The 24,467-nt window shown below is 43.6% G+C and overlaps 1 long non-coding RNA gene across 1 annotated transcript; it reads left to right on the forward strand.

Moving 5' to 3' along the window:
• LOC133070421 (uncharacterized) lies at positions 1–24,306 on the forward strand. Its single transcript, XR_009696145.1, has 3 exons — positions 1–2,716; positions 3,727–3,829; positions 8,471–24,306. It is a non-coding gene; the product is annotated as an uncharacterized LOC133070421 (long non-coding RNA).
• Positions 24,307–24,467: the final 161 nt, after the last annotated feature.

The raw sequence follows: 24,467 nt of genomic DNA on the forward strand, positions 1-24,467 counted from the left end.
GTAGTCTGAACAAATGTGCATCAAAACGTTAGAATGACTTTTTCTGGATGGTGAAATAACCGGTGATTTTCGTTTTCTTTTCTCTTGATATATTTTTGTCCTTTTTCAATTTTTGTCCAATGGAATTGCTTATATATTTAATTCTTACTGCTTACAAACACAGTAGTTCACAAACCAATAAGTTATATCTCTTTTGGACTCAGAATCCCTTGCTCCTTTAACTTTGTCTCTTGTTGTTTTCCCCCAGGTTTGCTATATGTCTTTCTGTTTTAAATAATAAAACAGAGGAGGAGGGTACATGACACATGAGACCAAGTCATCTAACATCTGGGGAATTAGCCATTTCCAGCCCCAGATTTTGGCTCTCCCCACTCATCCCAACGCCCACTCTCTCCTTTTGTGTCAATATGTTGGGGACTGACATGTTCCTCAACAGGTCTTCCATTTTAGTTTCTCCCTCTACAATTGCTCTTGAGCACTTCTAGCACTAATTTGCTCACTCACTCATTCATTCATTCACTCATCATAAATCATGCATGAATCAGAAAAACCGAATAAGCATGTGGTTTAGAGTTGAGGGCTGGGGTCTGAATCTGAACCTGCCCGAGGTATACCAGGATCATGTGAAAAGCATTTGAACAACTGTAAAGACTGGACCAGTGGGAACTGTCATCACTCAGGCCCTGTGCTGACCCCTCTGGGGGAAATGAAGGGGAGCGTCTGTCCTCAAGAAGCTTAGAATTGTCTGAGAGAGTCCGGGTGTAAATGCAAAGGGGAGGGGAGAGCAAGTAGGGATGCAGAGATAATGTCCATAGACATGGCAATGAATGACTGGATTCTGCAGAGCAGGAAGAAGCATGAGTCAAGAATCACCATGGGGCTTGGGGATGGCGTGACTGAGAAAATAGTGTGCCATTAATGTATTTATCAATCCATCTACTCATTCATTCCACAAATACACGCTGAGCATCTGACAGCAGCCTGATACTGTCATAGCTGCTAGAAATGAAACAGCAAAGAAAACAGATAACAATCCCCCAACCACCCCATTCTGCTTATATTCCATGAACAGCAGAGAAAGAGGAAGAAAACAAGTACATAAACAAGATCATTTCCAAAGGTGATAAGTGTTATGAAGAAAATAATACTTGGTAGTGTGTCAAAGAGCAACCAGGGGAGGTGACATTTGTTCTTGTGTGTCATCGGCTGAAATAGAATTTGGGGTCTGGACTGAGGAGGGAGATGGTGAATTTCATGGTGGGGCTGCTGACTCAGAGATGCTAAGATTCGCCTCCTGGTGAAAATGTTTTACCTCTTATTCAACTCTGCATTGTATTATCCTCTGGCTCAGAAACTCAGTGGGTTCCGACTGTCCTCTGGATAAAATTCTAATTCTTTAGCTTGACATTCAAGGGCCTTCACAATCTCCCCCAGCCTGCCTGTCTGCCTGCCCACATCCTCTCGTAAACCTTGCATTTGGCCTCGATGGGCTCTTCACTATCTCCACTTAGGCTGGGTCCCTTTGTAGCTCCATACTTGGATCCTGGCAGTCTCCCAAGTTCTCTATGCCACAGCTATCCTGCTCTTCTTGGGGATCTGGCCTTTTCTCTGCCTCCCTGCTCTCTGAGATTGTTAAATGTCTCATAAACGAAGACCCTCCTCTCCTGTGAGAATGCAGTCTCCTTAAGAGAGGGGCTGGCCCCTTCATGACCCTCTCTCCATTGGATTTGCTGTGTACATCTGCTCAGAAGCACATTAAGCAGCTTTACAGATCAATTATCTTCTTGTATAAAATAAGAAAAGACAGAATGAGAAGAGTCCAGAAAACCAAAGAGTTTCCCGCCCAAATTCACAGAGCCAGGAGATGACAGAATTTGGCCATGGTCAAGGGTTCAGAAACAATCAACAAAGAAGTGATTCAGTTTGCTAGTGGAATCAGAAGTTGGAATTGTGTATCTAGGGATGGACCTGCTCTGTGTTGCATTTTCTGAGCCAGAGAGCTCTGGGATTCTTCCCATCCTTTGAGGGGCAGTTCACACAAGGGGCAGAATCTGGACTCAGGTCCAGAGGAATCCATAGCTCCTCTCTCCAAGGAAATCAATCCTGAATATTCATTGGAAGGACTGATGCTGTAGCAGAAGTTCCAATAATTTGGTCACCTGATGCGAACAGCCGACTCATTAGAAAAGCCCCTGATGCTGGGAAAGATTGAAGGCAGGAGAAGAAAGGGGCGACAGAGGACGAGATGGTTGGATGGCATCACTAACTCAATGGACATGTGTTTGAGCAAGCTCCGGGAGATGGTGAAGGACGGGGAAGCTTGGCGTGCTGCAGTCCATGGGGTCGCAGAGTCAGACACAGCTGATCCACTGAACAATAGCAACCAAGGCTTCCTTCCTCAGTTTCCTTGGCTTCATCCTAATTTCCTCCTTTTAAGCTGTGGGGGAATGGAGCAGTCAGTTTACCCATCTGAAATGCAGGATCATGGGGGATGAGCTGCCCCTGCGCTTCCTACCTCCCCTTCAGCATCATTTGATACTGATGCTCACCTTCTCTGCTTTGAGGCTGTGACGTCAGGGCGATGGAAGGTTAGGAGAGAGACACATGATTGTCATGACGGATGTTTGGGATGAAAGTCAATACCATAAACAGATTCATCGTGACACTCCTTCTGGTGCATCTTTCATCTAGGGAGTCTCAAAGCCCTGGACAAATGGTAATTAGTATTCACAGCAGCTTCCAGGGGAGGATGCGGTCTGTCTGCTAAACGCCAGAGGGCCATTCTTTCCGTACCCCTCCCCAACCCTCCCAGCTCGCTCCCAGCTGCTGCCTGCCCAAGGTGATAGTGCCAGGTGGATATGATGCCCAGGTCTTAGACCCCTTCAGGGCATCTCTCTGCCTAGAAGGCTCCAGGGGGCAGAAGGAGACTCCCAACTCACCTCCTGCCCCCACCCCTACCCTGCTTTCCCAGAGGATGACTAAGCGCAAACCAGGGCAAGAGTGGGAGCATTTCCTGCCTCCACTGGCAGGCTGGGGCCAAACAACTAGTTAGTTGACTCAGCAGGAACCACATGGCTCCAAAAATACAACTACCTCTGCCCAGATACACCTCATGCTCCCTTGGCCCTTTAGACCCTGTCATCTGCTCATCCTTCCTCCTCCCCCTACCCCAGGGGAGAGACTCCAAGTGGTGTTTGCCTTCCCTCTGATTCTAGAGGAACTATATGCTCATCACAGAACACCTGGAAAACACAGAAAAATATAACAGGGAGAATTATTTTAGTCATCCCATAATTCCACAGCTCCCCAAATAACCACAGTTGAAATCTTATGTTTCCTTTCTGTTTTTTCTACATTTGGGAGGGTTTATTTAAAAATTAATACATGATCATGGCAAATATATATCTAATATATGTAATATTAGATATATCTAATATATATAAATAATAATTATTATATATAACATAATAATTGATATAAATATATCTAATATATACCTAATATTACATGCTGCATATATGTTACTTTATATATTACATACTTATTGTATTATATATAATTAATATATATTAATATATATAATATATTATATATTACTTTATATGTTGTATATTACTTTATACATATCAAATAGGACAGAATGTTATAAAGTGAAAAGTCCTCTCCAACTTTCTCTTCCTACCCAAGGGGAAAACACTGTTAAGAGTTTCTTGTGTATCATTCCAGAAATTGCTATTGCACGTCCCGGCATGCATCCGCACACTCATTTTACATGGCTGAGGTCATACAGTATGAATAATTTAGCCTTATCTGCACTTCACATGAACATGTGAGTATTTTCTATTCTGTTAAAAATTATTGGTTAAACGCCTTTTTTATTGATTGCCTGACATTTTGTCTTTCTGGTGTTCCATAGTTTATTTAACCTTTTCCCTATTATTGGGCATGTACCCAGGTGAGGTTCAGCGGGAGAAGGAAATGAGCCAGAATGAAATCTTGGGAGGAGGAAGCAGATTTGGAGAGTCTGAGGGCCTACTGTGTGCCACCTACTTTTCTTATCTGCCCAATCACTCAGTGTGAGAGTGATTGCACTGTTCCCATCCTGCAGATGAAGGGCTTCCCTGATAGCTCAGTTGGTAAAGAATTCGCCTCCAATGCAGGAGACCCCGGTTTGATTCCTGGGTTGGGAAGATCCCTTGGAGAAGGGATAGGCTGGCTACCCACTCCAGTATTCTTGGACTTCTCTGGCAGCTCAAATGGTAAAGAATGTGCCTGTAATGCAGGAGACCTGGGTTTGACCCTTGGGTTGGGAAGATCCCTGGAGGAGAGCATGGCAACCCGCTCCAGTATTCTTGCCTGGAGAATCCTCATGGACAGAGAAGCCTGGTGGGCCCCAGTCCACGGGGTCCCAGAGTCGGACATGACTGAGCGACAAAGAACAGCACACATCCTGCAGATGAGGAAGCTGAGGTTCAGAGCAGTTAAAAAAGAATCTTTTTATAGGTAGGAGACCCGGGTTTTGATGTTTTGTTTTGTTTTGTTTGCCACACTGAATGACCTGCAGGATCTTAGTTCCCCAACCAGGGATTGAACCTGTATCCTCTGCGTTGGAAGTGCAGTCTTAACTACTGGCCTGCCAGGGAAGTCCCAAGAGTCATGTTCTGAAACAAAATTGTCAGCTCCAAAGTCCATGGCTGTTCTAGTTCACCACGATGCCTTGGAAAAGTCCAGGGTTTAAGATTTCCCACCGCTTAGCACGGGAATGGGGAAAGCCATTCATGCGCTTATTCTCTCATTCACTCCAACAACAGGGATGCACCAGGCGAGAGGAATTCAGGGTGGGAAAGACTCTGTCCCTGACCTCTAGAAGTCCACACTTGCATGGGGGTGGACGTGTAAACAAGTTATCAACCTGGCGTGGGAGAGGAGGATGTAAGGTGCCATGAGAGTCAAACTCCTCTCCCAGCCTCCCAAGGTCAAAGGCCTCCCGGCTGAGGACACTGGATGCTGAGTCAGTCCTCAGGCACCGGCCAGGAAGTGCCAGTGAGGCCTGAGACGCCTGTTTCCTCTCCTCCCCAGGCCCACGCACCCCAGTCACTGGAAGCTGGAGTTGGCTCCGCCCTGACCTGGCTTTTGTGTCAGGCTTCCTGCCCTTTAGTTGATCAGCTTGCCAGGCTCCCACGCAACAGAGTGGGCGGGGGGCTGCTAGTTTCGGAGAAAAACTTCAAGCTGGTGTTTCCGGTTTGTTTTCTAGGAGTTCAGGAAATGTTTATCACACTCTGGGGAAGCTCGGAGTATTAGTGACAAAAGGTTTGGTTGAGGGCTTCCGCCCTGGATGGACAGGTCAGAATTGGGGTCCTGCTTCCATCCTTTGCTCTGAGACTGCAGGAGAATCACCAACACCAGTCAGAACTCTTAGTAACAAGCCACAGAGATGGACCCAATGATCTCAAAAATTGTTTTTTAAAAAAAGGAATCCAATGCAATAGAATGGGCAGGGATTCAAAAGGGTCAGACTTGGGAAAGGAGCAGAAATTAAGGTCACGTTCAAGTCCCGGAGCAGCAGAAGGCACAAAACCATCCCTTGGCCAGGAAGTACTTAGTCAGGACACTAATGATGCCATTGCAGCCAGCTATCAAAGCAGACAGAGTTCTAACTCTCTAGCGCTCCGGGTCCAGGGCCCAAGCCTCAGGTCACGTGCCCACACCCGTTACCAGAAAGCTGGAAGCAGGAGGATTTGCCCTTGGACTTCAATGATAGTTAACATATAAAGGCAAGTCTTGCACACAGGCCAGGGGGGCTTTGGAGACTGGACTGCCCAAAACTCAACATTGTGGACATGCTCTAACATCTCAGAGCTTTTGTAAAATAGACACATTAATAATGTCCACCTCATAGGATAGTTATGAGGATTTAAAACAAAAATAGGTGAAGTGCTTGCTTAATACAGATACCCAGTAAATGCTCAGTAGATGTTAGTTTACTATTATTGTTGTTGCTATTGTTTATTATTATTACTATTATAATCCACTTTCTCTCTTTTAAAGTAAAACATGGATAGTTTTCACTATAAAGTAATATATGCCATAGATAGATTAAAAAATACTGAAAAGTTGAAAGAAGAAAATGAAATTACCCACCACCCACTGAAAACCACTGTCAACAATTTGGTGTTTCCTGCCACCCTGTTTTCTATGTATCGGTTTGGGTTCTTTCTTCCCTTTTTTCCTTTCGAACAGCTGTGATCACCCTGTGGGTATAGTTGTGTATCCTACTTTACAGCCTCTGCATTTCCTTATGTTATTAAAGACTCTTTGTGATCATCATTCTTAGAAACTGTGAACTATCCCGTGGAGTGAATAGGCTCATTCCCCAAGTATTGTTTCCAGTTTTTAGAGGGGTAGGGGGGACATGCATTTACAAATTATGAGTGTTTTTTTTCAGAAACTTTCTGATTCTGGAATGCTTCTTTGGAGTATCAACTGATACTTAATTGACATCAATTAAGCAATTTGTCCCAAGAAACTTTCAAGAGACCATTTCCTAAAATTCCCACAAATCTGATGCAGGTCAGGGGACAAGACCCTACAGGACCTGTACCACCTCACTGAATTTTGACGGGGCATTTTCACTGCCACCAAGAGTATGAGCTCCACAGTCCCACAGTCACCTGGAATGGGCTGGCCTGCCCACTGCTTTCTCACGTTCCCAATATGCTCAACCACTGATTAGACTGGGGTGGTTCATCCTGCCTGTGAAATTACCTGCCATTAGTGCAGTGGGAAGTGCCTCCACTCTGCCTTTTGGCAGCTTGGGACTCAGGGCGATTTTCTTACATCTTCTGGAAAAAAAGAGAATCCTAGATAAGTTCACTTAGACCGTGTTTATTCTCTTTTCCTGGAAACTTTCCTATTCTTCTCGTCTTCACCTTACATTTCCCACCTACATACACACCCCAACTCTGCCCCAGCCCCCACCAGCCTCCGGGCACCTGTGGGTCCCAGGCTGGGTTCCAGGAAGTGGCTCTCATCTAAGGAGGGGACGGGGATCACACGACCGACCCGGCTCTCCAACGGGGGGTGACTAAAATGCCAGAGACGCTGATTGTTTGAACTTCCTGGGCAGGGCCCGGCATCTGCCGGTAGTGGGGCTTTGGAAGCAACAATAATTAATATTTTGCCGAGTGTGATTCTGATCGTCCGGCCGAGGAGAGGGTCCCACCCAGAGCTGGGAGCCCCGTGGGAACTGCCCCAGCTGCATTCCTGAGCAGTGATTGCGCAGATGGGCACCCTCGCCCCACCTGGGAGGGCTCCGAGGGTGCGGCGGCAGGCAGAGGATGTGCCCCAACCTACCCTGGCTCTGCCCTGGCCACCGGTGTGGGAGTGAAGTGACCAGAAAGGGTGACTGAGGAGGGCAAAGGGAAATAAAATCGTCCTTTGCCGTCCCAGCCACACCTCCCGCCCTTCCGAAATACCATTAGAACCTAGTAGTAGCAGGGGCTCAGAGGCCTCCTTGCCCAACTTCCTCCTGTCACGTGGCTGGGAGCTGAGGTCCAAGCAGAAGTGAATTGCTTGCTCTACTTGAATTTTCTGTGAGAAATGACTGAATGACAGTGGCGGGAGATTTCAGAAGCACTCTCCGTGACATTGTTTATTGCCTGCGATTTCAGTGACTCAGAAAGGCTCTCAGGCCCCCCAAACTCTCCTCCTACCCCTCCCCAGCACCTGAAATGCCACATCACTTCTTCTACTTTCAGACTTTGATGCCAATTAAAAATTAAGCTTCCCCTAGCGGGGATCACATCCCATGTCAGTCAGTGGTATTTTCTATTCCCTTTCAGAGAGCAGGTGATGGAGGGAGGGTAGGAGGGCATAAAACCTCATCATGGCAGAAGTCCTCCGATCACTTCCCAAATGTGGCGTTTTCAGTTTTTAATTCACTCGAGATGGGGCAATTTCTGGTCACCTTCGCAACCATGCTGTGAGGTGGGAGAACACTTAACTGTCACTTCCATTCATCAGATGAGGAAATGGAGGTTCTGAGAGATTCAGTAACTTGCCCAAGGACATGCAGTTAGTAAGTACCCAGGTAGGGTTGAAATCTTGACACTCAGCTGCTCCCCAAAGCCAGAATAAGGGTGTGATGTTAGTGTTTTTGTTGACTGGTTTATAGAAAAGTGTGAAACAAGTCATAGCGCTCAAGACTTGAGAGGGCTTGGAGTAATATAATGCAGAATGCCTGCCTTCTCTCACTTGAGCCTCATGACAGCTCCAGGCAAGCATCATCCCATTTTCCAGAGGAAAAGCCTGAGGCTCAGAGATTTACTATTAATAAATTAATTCAGCTCTAAGTACCTCCAGGGAAATGAACTGGGTCACATCCCCCTTTTTACATCTGAGCCATATTTATCAATGAATGTTTGTTGAATGTTTGCAGAAGGAATCCTAACACAGCCTATACATTTTACAGATGAGAAAACAGCTCTGCAGCATAAAGGAATATTCCTGGGTCACATAGTGAGTGGCAGAGCCTGGACCTCAGAGCTTTCGATCCCCACGCCAGTGTCCTTTCTACTTCGTTCATCCATTCATCCATTCATTCATCCAACTGTGAGAACTGAGCTGACCTCCAGGTACTGTGCTGGGCTCTGATGATACAAACAAACAGGACAGGGAACAGTGCGAGGAGAGCTGTGTACTTGCTTTGAGTCCTAAAACCTAAGGGAAGGGTGGAGTGCCAAAAAGATAATATTTTAATGCAATGTTTTTAAAAACTCACATGCTAAACTATGGCCCATAGGCCTGCAGTTTATTTTTGTGAATCAAGTTTTGTTAAGATTAAATCTCAGCCTCTGTTTTGAGGAGCCCACAGTTTGATCAGAGGAGAGAAGCCCACATGGAATATTTATTTAATTCTCTGTGAGTGTCCTCAGGAAGCCAGCCAGGGGGTGCGGGGGAGAGTCGGGCAGCGAAGGAAATGTGCAGAGGTACGGCTGTATGAGAGCTGGGGTCATGGAGGGGAAGGACAGCAGAGTTCTCTGGTGCAGGAGAGACAGGGTGAGGAGGCAGGGGAAGGAGTGGTGGGTGAGCAAATCGCAGAGATAAGGGAGAGGAGAGAGCAGTGCAGGGTGCACTGGGCTGAGAAGAGTCCTCAAAGGATCCGGGGCTGGTGAACTACCCTCCGGCCGACACGAGAACAGGAGAATAAGACCCAAGCCAGAGTGGGCAGCATGCGTGGGTGCTAAGTTGCTTCAGTGGTGTCTGACTCTGTGCGAACCCATGGACTGCAGCCTGCCAGGCTCCTTTGTCCATGGAATTCTCCAGGCAAGAATACTGGAGTGGGTTGCCATGCCCTGTACCAGAGGACCTTCCCAAGCCCGGGATCGTACCCATGTCTCTCATGTCTAACCTGCATTGGCAGGCAGGTTCTTTACTACTAGTGCCTCCTGGGAAACCCAGAGGGGTCAGATCTTCCCTCAGAAATACGTTCACAACACAATGAATATATTTGGCCAGTTGTCCCTGGATGTGCCTAGGGTATCTGCCCCCCTCTATTCTGTGTCCCCCACCCTGGGACTCTCCCAAGGGCGGAAGATGCCCACAAGCTGAAGCTGCCTCAGCAGAGCTGCTCAGAGCCAAGGAACGCCTTGGAAGAAAAGGAACTTCCAAGGAATTCTTCTCGTTTGCTGAGAATATTATAAATGCACACCTAAAGATATTCTATGTGGGAACCTCCCTGGGGGTCCACTGGTTATGATTTCATCTTCCAGTGCAGAGGGTGTGGGTTCCACCCCTGGTCTGGGAGCTGAGATCCCACATGCTTTGCAGCCAAAAAACCAAAACAAAAAACAGAAGCAGTTTTGTAACAAATTCAATAAAGACTTTAAAAATGGTCCACATCATAAAAACCAAAATCGTAAAAGATATTCCATGTGAATCACTCAGAAGAGAGTCTGGCATAAAATAAATACTAAAAAAAAATGATGGCTATTACTTTATGTTTACGATAAGAGTATTTTAAATAGTTTTTTAAAGTTATAATTTGTAAGACCCATGTTTGAAGGACGTTGTCCTTCATATGCTTGTCCTTCCACATATGTTTACATTGGTTGTTGATGATTGCAAGATGAATCTGCTAAATCAGACTGTCAGCTAATAGTTGGGAGGGCAGGGTTGTTTGGGAGGGAGTAGAATCCTGGGGAAGATTTAATCAAAGACGACTTCCTGGAGGGAGTGCTGGGCGAAGAGTTTTAAAGGAATTGATGAGAAGATGGATGGAAGCATGCTAAGTGACATGGTATCTGAAAGATGGAACAATTTTGCCTACCTTCTCTGAGACTTAATTGATATCATATACATTAAATGGGTGGCATGTAACAGGAACCCAGTTAGTGGCAGATGATGAAGAAGGAGGGATGCAGGGGGCAGGGGGCGAGAGAGAAAGAGGGAAAGGGGCCAAGAAGCAGGAGACCTCAGTTCCAGACATAGGTGTGCCTCTGGTTAGCAATGTAAGACTTTGGAAACATCACTACCTTCTTAACACCTCAGATTTCTTTTCTTCAAAATGGATTATTCAGGTTAAGATGTCCACCTCTGGGAGTCCTTGATTATAATAAATACAAAATTATAACAGCTATTGTTTATTACTGCCTACAATATACCAATCACCTTTTTAAATGATAAACATAACATCTTATTTGATTTTCACAACAAGGCTGTTCAGTTCAGTCACTTAGTCGTGTCCAACTCTTTGTGACCCCGTGGACTACAGCACGCCAGGCCTCCCTGTCCATCACCAGCTCCCGGAGTTTACTCAAACTCACGTCCATTGAGTGGGTGATGCCATTCAACCTTCTCATCCTCAGTTGTCCCCTTCTCCTCCTGCCTTCAATCTTTCCCAGCGTCAGGGTCTTTTCAAATGAGTCAGTTCTGCACATCAGGTGGCCAAAGTATTGGAGTTTCAGCTTCAGCATCAGTCCTTCCAATGAATATTCAGGACTGATTTCCTTTAGAATGGTCTGGTTGGATTTCCTTGCAGTCCCAGGACAAAGCTGTTAGTGGTAACAAGTAACAAAGCTTAGTGGACTTCATTATTATTCCCATTATTTGTTAAGGAAATAGAGGCTCAGAGAAGTCAAGTAACCTGTACCAATGGTAGCTTTAGTAAATAGGGTCTCTGACTCCAGGAAGGCAGAGAGATGCTGTCTCCTGGGAGCCATCCCCTCTACAGAGAAACTTTTCCCCACATGGCTGGGATTGGTGTTGGCTGGCTCACTGGAGGCAACAATGCTACAGGAAGGAGTCTGCTGTCCTCCCGGGTTTCACCACCCAGTTTCTGTGGCAGCCCTGGCCCATACCTTGAACATCCCCCTACCCACCCACACCGCCCACCTCAGCATAGTGACTTTTCCCCAAAGCTGTGTCACTCCCAACAGATGAGACTCAGGAAAAAGCTCCCTGGTTGAATCACAGTGACCACTTCCTGTTTCATTCAGGGTCCCCTGTGCTCCGGAGCCCTCTCTCTGCCATGCCCTGTTTAGTAATAAGAGTCATGGTATGTATGACCCCCACCACCACTCCCCACTGCTAGGGAGACTTAGTCACCCTTTCCTATGCCCTTAGCCTACCAGGCTGAGGGGCGCAAGCTCTCAGCTTCCGCCCTGTTCCACACCCCGGCTACAGAGAGCCCAATGGGACCCTGGTTGTCCTGGGGCTGGGTAAGGAGGCAAACCAGGACCCCATCCCTCCAGACGGGTGATGTAAGACTGATGGGGACAGGTGGGCGGACGTTCAAGCCTCAGCCATGAAGCAAGGAGTAGTCACTGACCCCGTGGGCACCTCGTGGGCACCCACTCAAGGCATACTGCTGTCTCTAAGCCCAGGGGTCAGGACTCTGTGTGGAAAGATAAACACAGATGGGGTTGTGTGTCTCGGGGGAAACCCCAGTCCTCTCCCAGTTGCTCAGAACAGGCATCCTGGAGGTTGACAAACTGCAAGGAAGATTGAGTGTGAGAGAGGAAGAAGTCATCAGATATTTGAGAGGGTGTCTGGTGGGGGACACTTCCTCTGGGTAGAGGAATCCAGGAACATTGTTTAAGATCTTTTGAAGTCTTAAGCCTCTAAAGGTATTTCTTGCCCACCCTCCCCCCAAAGGTAATACAAAATTAAGCATCTAATTCCTAAAAACAAGTATAATGAAGTCCAATAAAGTTCTGAGTTTTCTCATGAACCACCTTAGTGCTTTTTTTCCCTTCTCTTTTTAATAATAGTTATCACATATCAGTGTCCCTTGAAATTGTTTTTATGCTTTCAGATGCCCCCACTTTGCTGTTCCAATAGCCCTGATGGTCGGCCTGTTGGATAATCCTGCCCTGGGAACAGAGGATGGGTGTCCCTGGGCCACATGTGTCGTCAAGTAGAGGGGAGGGCTTTCTCACCATGTGTGTTGTATGACCACTGAGTGGGCCGCCCAGGAAAGGAGCGCCTGGTCCTTTGTGTGTTCACACCCCGACGAGGTCAGAAGTCCCCATGACTAGGATGGGTGGTGTGGGAGAGGGAGTCTGGAAAGGGTACTCTAAGGTCCCTCCCAGTCCAGTGATGCTAGGGTGGGAATTCCAAGCACCTTGGAAAGAAAGCATTCATGAGACTTGTTTCAGGCTAGTGGTCAACCCAGCTGTGGGTTGGCCTCTGGGGTCCTACTGGGGACTTTGAGGAGAAGAATTTCTCTTCCCACAAGGAAGACAAGCTGAGACTTGCCTTGGAAGCTTTGGGACCAACCCTGCAGGAGCACCTGGAAAACCAACCACTGCCGCCAGATGGCACTGGTGGGGGGTGTGCCAGGACCAAATAGGCGGGACTACGGGGCATCTGGGCCACCAATCCAAGCTCTCTGTGTTTAATGTAGGCAAATGCTGCCCCAAGTCCTTCTGATTCATAAGATCTCCTTGAAAGTCACAGCTGCTTTATTGGGTCCTTGTATGCCTGGCACCAAGGCTTCCCTGGTGGCTCAGACAGTAAAGAATCTGCAATGGGGGAGACCCAGCTTCAATCTCTGGGTCAGGAAAGTCCCCTGGAGAAGAGCATGGCAACCCACTCCAGTATTCTTGCCTGGAGAATCTCATGGACAGAGGAGCCTAGCAGGCAGCAGTCCATAGGGTGGCAAAGAGTCGGACACAACTGAACAACTTTCACTTTCACTACATGCCTGGTACCAGCTTCCAGTTAAATTAATTGAATGACTAGAGTCAGGAGAAATGGGGTGGCATATTTCTTTTAGGCTGTACATAAATGCACATTCTACAGACAATAGCCTTCTGATTGTTTAGTGACTTTGCAAAGGATACACAGAAAACTTGTCATGGCATTTGCCCCTGGAATGGGAGACCAAGGGGTGAGGTCTGGGGGTGGGAGGGAGACTCTTGGTCACTTAATATTATTTTTATCATGTGCAATTATTAGTTACATAAACTAACATAGAAACACTTGCTTAAAAATTTTCCAAAGTGCTTTCAGCAACTACGGCAGGTGGTTTAAGAGGTGGAAAGACATATTGAATGTTGTAGGTGTGCGACCCTCCCTAGAAGGGGCGCTCGACCTTTTACTCAACTTTATTGACTTTCAATTTATAATTTTCACAACACTGAAATGTTTCTTGTCCAGGATAGAGCTCATTAAACCCATCGAGTTAAAAGTGGGTTTGTGGTGAGGGCAGGCTACTTTCCCCAAGAGAGAAGTCTGAACAAGGGTACCTCAATCAACAGCCACCAAAATGACCAGGAGTTACTGGCAAAAGATTACATTGTAGTAAAAAAAAGTTGGGGGGCCACACCCCATGGCATGTGGGGCCTTAGTTCCCCAACCAGTAATGGAACCTACCCCCTGCAGTGGAAGCACTGAGTCTTAACTGCTGAACCGCCAGGTAAGTCCCTGTAGTCTCTGTTTAAAGTGAGTCATAATACTTTCTTGTTAAAATCAGTTATTCCAGACAAGCTGTGCCTTGAGAGTAAACTGGTGAACCCAGGTAAATTCTAAATTCTCAGAAGGCTTCCTTAAAGTCTACAGAGTTTATTTCACTGCACCAAGAAGATTTTCACTGACATCGTCCATGAAAAAGGGGATTTCCACCTCAAGGACCAATGCTGGCCATAGAGCCCTTCCTTGACCTCCAGCTTACTCCAAGGTGAAAATCTGCATTTTCTTCTATCATCTGTGTAGATAAGCACTGGACACCTTGACCTTGGAGAATTGCTCAAACTCTCTGGGACGCAATTGCACAACATCCAATTTTAGAAATTAAAATTCCTACCCTACATTCTGTGTTCTGATTGTGATGCTATCAGCATGGATCTAAATGTTTTTAAAATGCATAGAACTGTATACTAGCAGAATCTACTGTACAATAATTTTAAACCAAACAAGAAAACTTAATTCTATGCTTTAAGTAAGAAACTCCTTATATGGCATTCTTTTTACCTGTTTATTCCTGGCAAGGTCTACTTGTTATTTGTCGAATGAATAAATACTGGAAAGAGCAGAATACTGATGGCAGGCAGGCACTCAATAGTTTGTTCCCGCCACCTTCCCTTTAGTCATTTCAGATAACAGGACACAGTGCAGGTCTCCAGAAAATACTAATGCCTTGATCGTTTCTCAGTCACTTGGGCAATGTTTGACCCAACAGGAGAGGAAAGGCAGCTGCTGGCACAGAGAGTGACCTGGGTGGTTCCTTGTGGCCATGGATACATTCTGTATCAACAAAATGACTTCTTCCTACCAAGCACGTGGCAGAATAGAATAGAATTAAAAATAAAATCAATTTAGGCACATCCCTTTCCTTGATCTACTTACATGATGGAAACTGAGCATTTATCTCAATGCCCCGGGTTAACATATACTGGGGAGTTGCCCAGTTAAGAACTTCACTTACTTTATGTGGTTTCAACCTCACAACATCTTCCGAGGAGTGACTAGTATTATTAAGTGAGGAAGTGAGAGCTCAGACACAAAGATAAATGTCCAAAGATGCGCAGCTACTACGGGGTCCAGCCTGAGTTCCAACGGAGGCTTGTTTGTCTCTTAATTCAGGCTCTTACCCACATGCCATACTGCCTCCAGCAGTTCCAGACAGCCTTTGGAATGAGAACATCCTGTGTCCCTACAGAATCGAAACAAGCCTAAGGTAGGCGTGGGGTGAGTTCCTTGATGTGTGGGCCCCTCTTCCTATGGATTTCAAAGGCTCACTTCAGTGAAGTTCTGTTAAAGTCAAAAGGTGACATCCTTCCACAGACAGTTGGCCAAGTCTGAGTCCAGCTCTGGCACCTCAACGGCTGGTTATTAAGGCAACTCTGGATCACTCTGTGGTTCTATAGCTATCCCTTCTTTTTCTTTCTTGTTTTTCCACCTTTTCAAGAGAATACTTGAGAGATGGCAGCTCTAAGTGGCCCACTTGTTACTGATTGAAGGAGATGCTGACTTGAAATAAAAACAGTTCCCAGGACCTTCAAGGCCTCAAATAGAAAGAGCTGTATTCTTTACACACTTTCATTGCAGAAGCTGATTCACAGCTGTACCCAGAGCCTTACAAGGTGCCAGGAACAAGGTGGTACTCAGCAAATGTTGAAGGAACTAATAATGAAAAGTGAAAGTGAAAGTTGCTCAGTCGTGTTCAACTCTTTGCAACCCCATGGACTACATAGTCCATGGAGTTCTCTGGGCCAGAATACTGGAGTGGTAGCCTTTCCCTTCACCATGGGATCTTCCAAACCCAGGGATCGAACCCAGGCCTCCTACATTGCAGGCAGATTCTTCACCAGCTGAGCCACAACAGAAGCCCATTTATGAAAAGAATTTCCTAAAGAAGTCAGCTAGAAAACTGGGATAGAGAGATGGGCTAAGAGTTGTAGCGACGATTGGAATAAAAGTACAGGAGTGTATGTGCATGTACCCCAGAGCAACGGTTCAGCAACCCCTGTGATGAGGGGAGACACCACCGTGTCTGTCCACTTCTCCTCCATATCTTGTGAACTAGAGCTGTCAGTGTAGACACTTCCTGCCCACCCAGGCTTCTGACCTGAGGAATGAATCAACCTCTCTCTCTCTAAAATACACTAAAATACACTATGTGTACATTAAAATACACATAGTGTAGAACAACATACAGCATCTTCCAATCTGTCCCTTTAGCCTTGAGTTGTTCCATTTTTACGTACTATCTTGGGATTTGGGCTTCCGTGGTAGCTCAGCTGGTAAAGAATCCACCTGCAATGCAGGAGACCCTGGTTCAATTCCTGGGTCTGGAGGTTCCCCTGGAGAAGGGATAGGCTACCCACTCCAGCATTCTTGGGCTTCCCTGGTGGCCCAGATGGTAAAGAATCTGCCTGCAATGTGGGAGACCTGGGTTCAATCCCTGGGTTGGGAAGATCCTTAGAGGAGGGCATGGCAACTCACTCCAGTATTCTTGCCTGGAGAATCCCCATGGACTGAGGAGCCTGGAGGGTTACAGTCGACGGGGTCACAAAGAGTCAGACATGGCTGAGCAACTAAGCACATACACACACATCTTGGGTTTCAGCTGTGAATACAAAGACACTGGGCTTCAAACTCTTCATTGAGTCTTACTGTGGTACAGTAGAGTATTGGTACCAATAAATGTTCACCCAGTAATTGATCTTGCTCTGCTTTATTTTTTTGCTATACTTCATTCTTGTAGTTTAAGAGCAAGTTTGGCTTTTTGACACACCCAACAATTATATGTGAAATGCCAGGCTGGATGAAGCACAAGCTGGAATCAAGATTGCTGGGAGAGATCCCAATAACCTCAGATATGCAGATGACACCAACTTTATGGCAGAAAGCTAAAAAGAACTAAAGAGCCTCTTGATGAAAGTGAAAGAGGAGAGTGAAAAAGTTGGCTTAAAACTCAACATTCGAAAAACTAAGATCATGGCATCTGGTTGCATCACTTCATGGCTAATAGATGGGGAAACAATGGAAACTTTATTTTCTTGGGCTCCAAAATCACTGCAGATGGTAACTGCAGCCATGAAATTAAAAGATGCTTGCTCCTTGTAAGAAAAGCTATGACTAACCTAGACAGCATATTAAAAAGCAGAGACATTACTTTGCCAACAAAGGTCCATCTATTCAAAGCTATGGTTTTTCCAGCAGTCATGTATGGATGCAAGAATTGGACTATAAAGAAAGCTGAGCACTGAAGAATTGATGCTTTTGAAGTGTGGTATTGGAGAAGACCCTTGAGAGTCCCTTGGACTGCAAGGAGATCCAACTAGTCAATCCTAAAGGAAATAGGTCCTGAATATTCATTGGAAGGACTGATACTGAAGTTGAAGCGCCAGTACTTTGGCCACCTGATGCGAAGAACTGACTCCTTAGAAAAGACCCTGACGCTAGGCAAGATTGAAGGCAGAAGGAGAAGGGGACGACTGAGGATGAGATGGTTGGATGGCATCACCGATTCGATGGAGATGAGTTTGAGTAAGCTTTGGGAGTTGGTGATGGACAGGGAAGCCTGGCTGTGCTGCAGTCTATGGGGTTTCAGAGTCGGACTCGACAGAGGCACAGAACTGAACTGAACAACTATAAGTACTTCTTGACTGCCCTCTAGTGGTAATGGTGAAGAAGTGAAACTCAGAACAATGAACATCTTTCCTGCTAGAAAAAAGTGGCCCTTCTTTTCCTTAATTCACAGGACTTCACATTACTCAAAACTGTAATCAATCCTACACACCACCCAATGTGTAAAAGTGATAAACAACAAGGATTTAGATAAGCACAGGGAACTATATTAAATATATTGTATAACCTATAATGGAAAAGAATCTGAAAAAAAAACATGTATATATTTATAACTGACCAATCCCTGGATCGGGAAGATCCTCCGGAGTAGGAGATGGCAACCTGCTCCATGTTCTTGTCTGGAAAATTTCATGGACAGAGGAGTCTGGCAAGCTATAGTTCTGACTGAGCAACAAAGCGCATAACTTAATGACTTTGCTGTACGTCTGAAACTAACTCAATATTGTAAATCACCAATACTTCAGCAAAAAAATAATAGTGGGATGAATGATTCTGACTCGGCCAAAGTCCTGCATCTTGATGACATCAGTAGTAATCAAATCAAAGATGAGCTCATGGACTGACATACTCCAATCAGAGTGGACCCCAGAATGTTTTCTGGAAATGCTAGGATAAAGATGCTCACTATTTTTCACTGAATTTCAGCATAGAAGGATGCTACTCCAGGAGCTGATGACTTCATCTTTCACACTTAAGAAGGGAACTGCCAAGAATGGAGACAACGTCAAGGCAACACAGCTGAGAAATGTAAAGAGAAACTAAATTTTGGAAATATGGTTTGGGCCCTGAGTCAAGTCATATCTGAAGCTGATGTCTTTGAATTGCTTGATTTACAAGAGCCAATAAATACTTCTCCATGCTTAAGCCAAAAGAAAAACAAAATTGTGATCTATCCAAAGTTAGTAGTTTATCCTCATGTTATATATGAATCTGATGCGTAGAATGGTGCTTCTCAAACTAAATGTGGTGAAGGGCCAGTTTTCATGTTTTCTTGATCTGTTGTGAATCATTCCATTTGTAAAATTCAATAAAAATGAATTACAGAATAAATTACATTAAAAACCAAAGACATACAAAATAAAAACCTAATTGTTATTATCAGATTCAACAGACAATATTACATTTCAATAAACATAATCAGAACAAACATAACATAGGGAAAAAGTAAAATATTTGCAAAATCTGTATGTGTTGTTCATTGAATGTACATGTTATGAGAGATGAATAGAGAGAACTACTTTTATACTAATAATTTTTTGTCATTCTTCAGGCATAACTAAACAAAAATTGTAAGTAAAATATAATATTATTTTACTTATAAAATTATAATTAAAATATAAATGAATACTATTCATATCAATATTGTTTTTAGTGGACCAATATGCTTATAAGGGCTTGTTAAGTTTAGATAAAGCAGGCAGAATGGAATATAATGCTACTTACAAGGTACAATGACTATTGAAACTGTTTTTATGTTTTGTTTTAATAAAAGCTCTAGTGGAGAGACCAGTATTACAGAGGTTTGTTAACAAGAATAGAAGAAGAAATTTTAAAGCCATTCCAGGAAGCTCAAGATTTTCATCTTTCACTTTTATCGAAAATAAAACAAGTGATTCTGATGTTCAAAATCCACAATCCATTGGCATTTCCACCAATTTATTCTTTAAGTTTATAAAGTTGAAAAGTTACCTTTCAAGGAAAGCAATGGTTTCTGGATCTGTAAATTTCCCATGCATGGATCTTCTTTTGATGGATATAAAATGTAAACAGTTTTGTCAAGTTTGTAAGGCATTTGGCCATAACACTTCCCACATGTGCAATATCAAGATCATCACCTACTTTACTGATAATTGTTGTTAAATTAAGGAGCATGTTATATAGCCTGTGGAAACCCTCTTTTTCCAAGCTTCTCACTTTCATTTTTGCTGTTCGATCCTACCTGCCATTTTAATCATATCACAGTCTTTCCTTGCTTAGAAGTAGAAAGATCATCAACAATGCCCAAAATATCACACAAATAAACAAATCTGTCATCCAAACCACATTTTTAAAAGGCAGAGACCTTATGAAAGTGTTTTTCACTTTCAAGGAACACTGCAAATTTGTTTCACATTAAGACATTGCTAATAGAACGTTCCACTTCAGTCACCGCTTCAGTCAGCTTGGAATCTCATGTCTCCTACCATATGCAACAATAGGTGTTTGCCTGTTATCACATAATAAAGAGAAAATCTCAAACCTAATACAGTGGTTTTTGCATAATTCACAATTTTTTACTGTGTAACTTAACACTGTTTAGTTCAGGTAAAATTTTTTCAGTGCGAAGCTATCTTGATGAAGGAAGCTGTATGTTGATTTATATGCTCATGCAAGCTCTTTAATTTGGGTAATGACTTCAGAATGTTTTTCTGTCAACGCAGCTGCACCATTAGAACATATTCCTATACTAAATTTAAACCACATTCCTTAAGAGTGTAATCCTTCACAGTTTTATGTGGTTCAGATTTAGTTGTGTTTGTCATCAATGAAGCTGAAAAAAATTCTTCCTCGTATCTCTACTGTGTTCAAATTGCATATGCATGCATGCTAAGTTGCTTCAGTTGTGTCTGACTCTTTGTGACCTATGAACTGTGGCCCACAAGGCTCCTCTGTCTAAGAGATTCTCCAGGCAAGATTACTGGAGTGGATTGCCATTCCTTCCTCCAGGAGATCTTCACCTAGGGATTAAACCCTAGTCTTTTGCATTGACAGGTATGTTCTTTACTACTGGTGCCACCTGGGAAGCCCCAAATTGCATATACATATTTCAAATTAATTATCATGTTAGCAGTATGTGTACATTCAACAATTTGAAATGAAGAAAAAACAAAAATACCTTGCTACCTGTATTTTTGTGTGTGAGTTAATCTGTCACTGTCTTGAGCTAGTTGTTGAATTTGTCCAACTATGAAGAATGATATTTGATCTACCTACTTAGACACAATTCACCCAGAATTTCCAAGATTCTTGAGAGTTTTGCACTATTTTTTAAATCTTAGCATCCCGAAGTGCTACTTTATTAGGCACAAGGAACAATGCTTATATGGGAAATTTTCAACCTCCACGTCTATCAACTTTTAAAAATTCAATAATCTTTCAGAGTGCTCTTTAAGTTTTGAACTTAATCTTTTGTCTTCTTTGTAAATGCTACCTAAATTTGATGTTTATTTATTTACACAATTTTTACAGGCTACACTTCACTTATATTATTACAAAACACTGGCTACATTCCCCATGTTGTACAATATAGCTTGTAGCCTATTTTGCACCCTGTACCTTCTACTACCCCACCTTTATATTGCCCTTTCCTCATTTCCTCAACAGTAAACACTAGTTTGTTCTCTTTATTTGTGAATCTGTTTCCTTTTTATTACATTCACTAGTTTGTTGTATTTTTTAGATCTCACACATAAGTCATATCATGCATTGTCTTTGTCTAACGTTTCACTTAGTATGTTGTGTGTGTCGTGTGTGTGTGTGTGTTTAGTTGTTAAGTCCTGACTCTTCTGAGACCCTATGGACCATAGCCTGCCAGGCTCCTCTGTCCATGGGATTTCCCAGGCAAGCACACTGGAGTGGTTTGCAGTTTCCTCCTCCAGGGGATTTTGCCAACCAAACCTACATCTTTGGTACTGGCAGGCAATAATGCCCTCAAAGTCCCTGAATATTGCGGCATATGGCAAAGTTTCATTCTTTTTTACGGCTGAGTAGTATTCCATTGTGTATGTGTGTGTACCCACATATACATACATATAAACACACCACATCTTTAGCTGTTCATTTGTTGTTGGACACTTAGGTTGCTTATAATGATGCTATGTACATTGTAGTGCACATGTATTTTTGATTTGGTGTTTTTGGTGGGATTTTTTTACATACATCTATATAGCCCGGAGTGGACCTTCTGGGTCATACAGTAGTTCCAATTTTAGTATTTTGAGATACCTTCATACTTTCTTCCACAGTGGCTGCACCAATTTACATCCCCACCGAACAGTGTTGGAGGGTTCCCTTTTCTCTGCATCCTTGCCAACATTTGTTCTTTGTGCTCTTTTTGATGATAGCCATTCTGACAGGTGTGATGTGGTTTTTGATTCACATTTCCCTGATGATTTAATGATGTTGAGTATCTTTTCATGTCCTTGTTAGCCACCTGCATTTCTTCTCTGGAAAAATGTCTATTCAGTTCTTCTGCCCAGTTTTTAATAAAGTTGTTTATGTTTTGATATTGCATTGCAAGAGCTGTTTACATATGTTGGATAATAATTCCTTATTTGTCAAACCATTTGCAAATATTTTCTCCCATTCAGTATGCTGTCTTTTTGTTTTGTTGATGGTTTCCTATGCTGTGCAAAAACTTTTAAGTTTATTTAGGTCCTATTTGTTTATTTTTGCTTTTTTTTCCCTTTATGAGACAGATCAAAAAAAGAAAAAAACTTTCCTCAAATCTACTTCCCAATCTTCCCACCCAATCTGTAACCCCAGGCAACTACTAATCTATTTGATGTGTCTATGAATTTGTCTGTTTTGGAAATTTCATATAAATGGAATCATACAATATGTGCTCTTTTGTGACTAGATTCTTTCACTTAGCTTATGTTTGAAAGATTCACCTTTTTTTTTTTTTCCTTTGGCTGCATTGCATGAGTTCCCTGCAGGGCTTGAATCCAGGCCACAGCAGTGAAAGCCCAGAATCCTAACCACTAGGCCACCAGGGAACTCCCTTGGTACTCTTAAGTGTATGCGTCAGTACAGTCTTCAGCGTGTATCAGTATTACTCTTTATTGCTGAAACATACTTTATTGTATGGATTGAGCACATTTTACCCATCTGTCAGTTGATGGACATTTATTTCTACCTTTTAGCTGTTAAGAATAATGCTGCTATGGACATTCATATACACATTTTTGTGTGGAAGTTTTCTTTACTCTTGCATATATACCTAGAAATGAAATTGTGAGTCATGTGGTAATTATATATCTAACTTTTCGAGGAACAAAGTGGCTGCATCATTTGACATTCCCAGCAGCAGTAAGACAGTTCCAATTTCTCCATATCCAAGCTAACACCTGTCATTGTCTGTCTTTTTTATTTTAGCTATCCTAGTGCACATGAAGTGGTAGCTGACTGTAGCTAATGATGGTGAGCATCTTTTTATAAGTTTACTGACCACTTGGGAAAGCTTGTATTCAAATCTTTTACCCATTTTTAAACCAAGTTGTCTTTTTATTGTTATTGTAAGAGTTCTTATATATTTCAGAAACAAGTCCCTTTTCAAATATATCAATAAAATTCACAAATATTTTCTTCTTGTTTTATTTCTTTAGATGCATAAAAGTTTTTTAATTTTATTTATTTATTTTCAGCTGTGCTGAGTCTTTGTTGCTGTGCATAGCTTTTCGCTTTTTTCTCCAGTTGCAGAGGGCGGTGGTGGCCGGGGATTGGGGAAAGTCGCTACTCTTCCTTGCAGTACAAGGGCTTCTCATTGTGGTGGCTTCTTTTGTTGAGAAGCACGGGCCCTAGAGTGCTCAGGTTTCAGTAGCTATGGCTTGCAGGCTCTAGAATACAGGCTCAGTAGTTGTGGCATATGGGCTTAATTGCTCCACGACATGTGGGATCTTCCCAGACCAGGGATGGAACTGGTGTCCTGCACTGGCAGACAGATTCTTAACCACTGGACCATCAGGGAAATCCCTGCACAAATGTTTTGATAGAGTATAAATTATGTTTCTTTCATCACATGTGCTTTTAGTGTCATGTTTAAGAAACCATTGCCAAATCTATAGTCACAAAGGTTTACTCCTATATTATCATCTAAGATTTTCTATTTTTAGCCCTTACATTTAAGAAGTCTATGGCTACAGCTAAGACCACGTTGTTCCTAGGAGTGAAACAGGCAGCCAGTTGTGGTAGAGGTTCATTTACATACCACATTAGATTAGGCTTGGGTGAGTGGAGGCTGATGTCAGTCACACAGCAGAAAAATCACAACCCCTCATCCAATTTCTAGACTTTGGCCAGATCCCACACCACAGCCCATAAGTTGAATAGAAGGCTGGGTCCTGAGCAAGGCATATTCCTCCTGCAAGTATATTCAGTATATTTATTCCTCCAATCTGACCCTGAAACCTATCAGAGTAACTGACCCATGGGAGAAAGGAAGCAGTCAGATTTTTGAGCATTACTGAACCCAGGCAGGACCCTGGGGGCCCTGCCATATATCAAAAGCCTTTCTGTGTCGACCATTTCTTGTTTGTAGGAAAAAGGCTTCAGCCTCCTAGACTTTCCCTGAATTCCAAAGGGCATATTCAAAGTTACTAACTAGGGGAGTGAGGGAATGTAGAAAGAAATTAAAAGGAGGCAAGAGCCAATAGAGCAGTGACGGGAAGGGGTCCCGGTTCTTTCTCAAGGTCCACACACTACAATCTGATAGACATCTCTTGAGTTCTTCTACAGGCACTAAGTCCCCCAAGCAGGTCAAGAACGCTAACTGAAGGCTGAGCACACGCATGTGGACCCCAGACTGGCTGGAACAAGAGGACTGATCATTGAAATTCCTGGAATACCACCCTGTTACTGTACCAGAAGGTCACACACCTCTGTAGCCCTTCCTCCAAAATTTGCCTATAAAAACTCTTCCCAGAAAACCATTGGGTAGTTTGAGCTTTTTGAGCACAAGCTGCCCCATTCTCCTCGCAATAAACCTTTCTCTGCTTCAAACTAAAACATTTCAGTTTGGCCTCACTGTGCATCAGGCACACGAACTTGGGTTCAACAGCACTATATTCAACAACACTATTCAACAAGACAAGATCTGACACTGATGCCAGGGG

Source organism: Dama dama, chromosome 15 (genome assembly GCF_033118175.1).
Source record: "Dama dama isolate Ldn47 chromosome 15, ASM3311817v1, whole genome shotgun sequence".
NCBI classification, from domain to species: domain Eukaryota; kingdom Metazoa; phylum Chordata; class Mammalia; order Artiodactyla; family Cervidae; genus Dama; species Dama dama.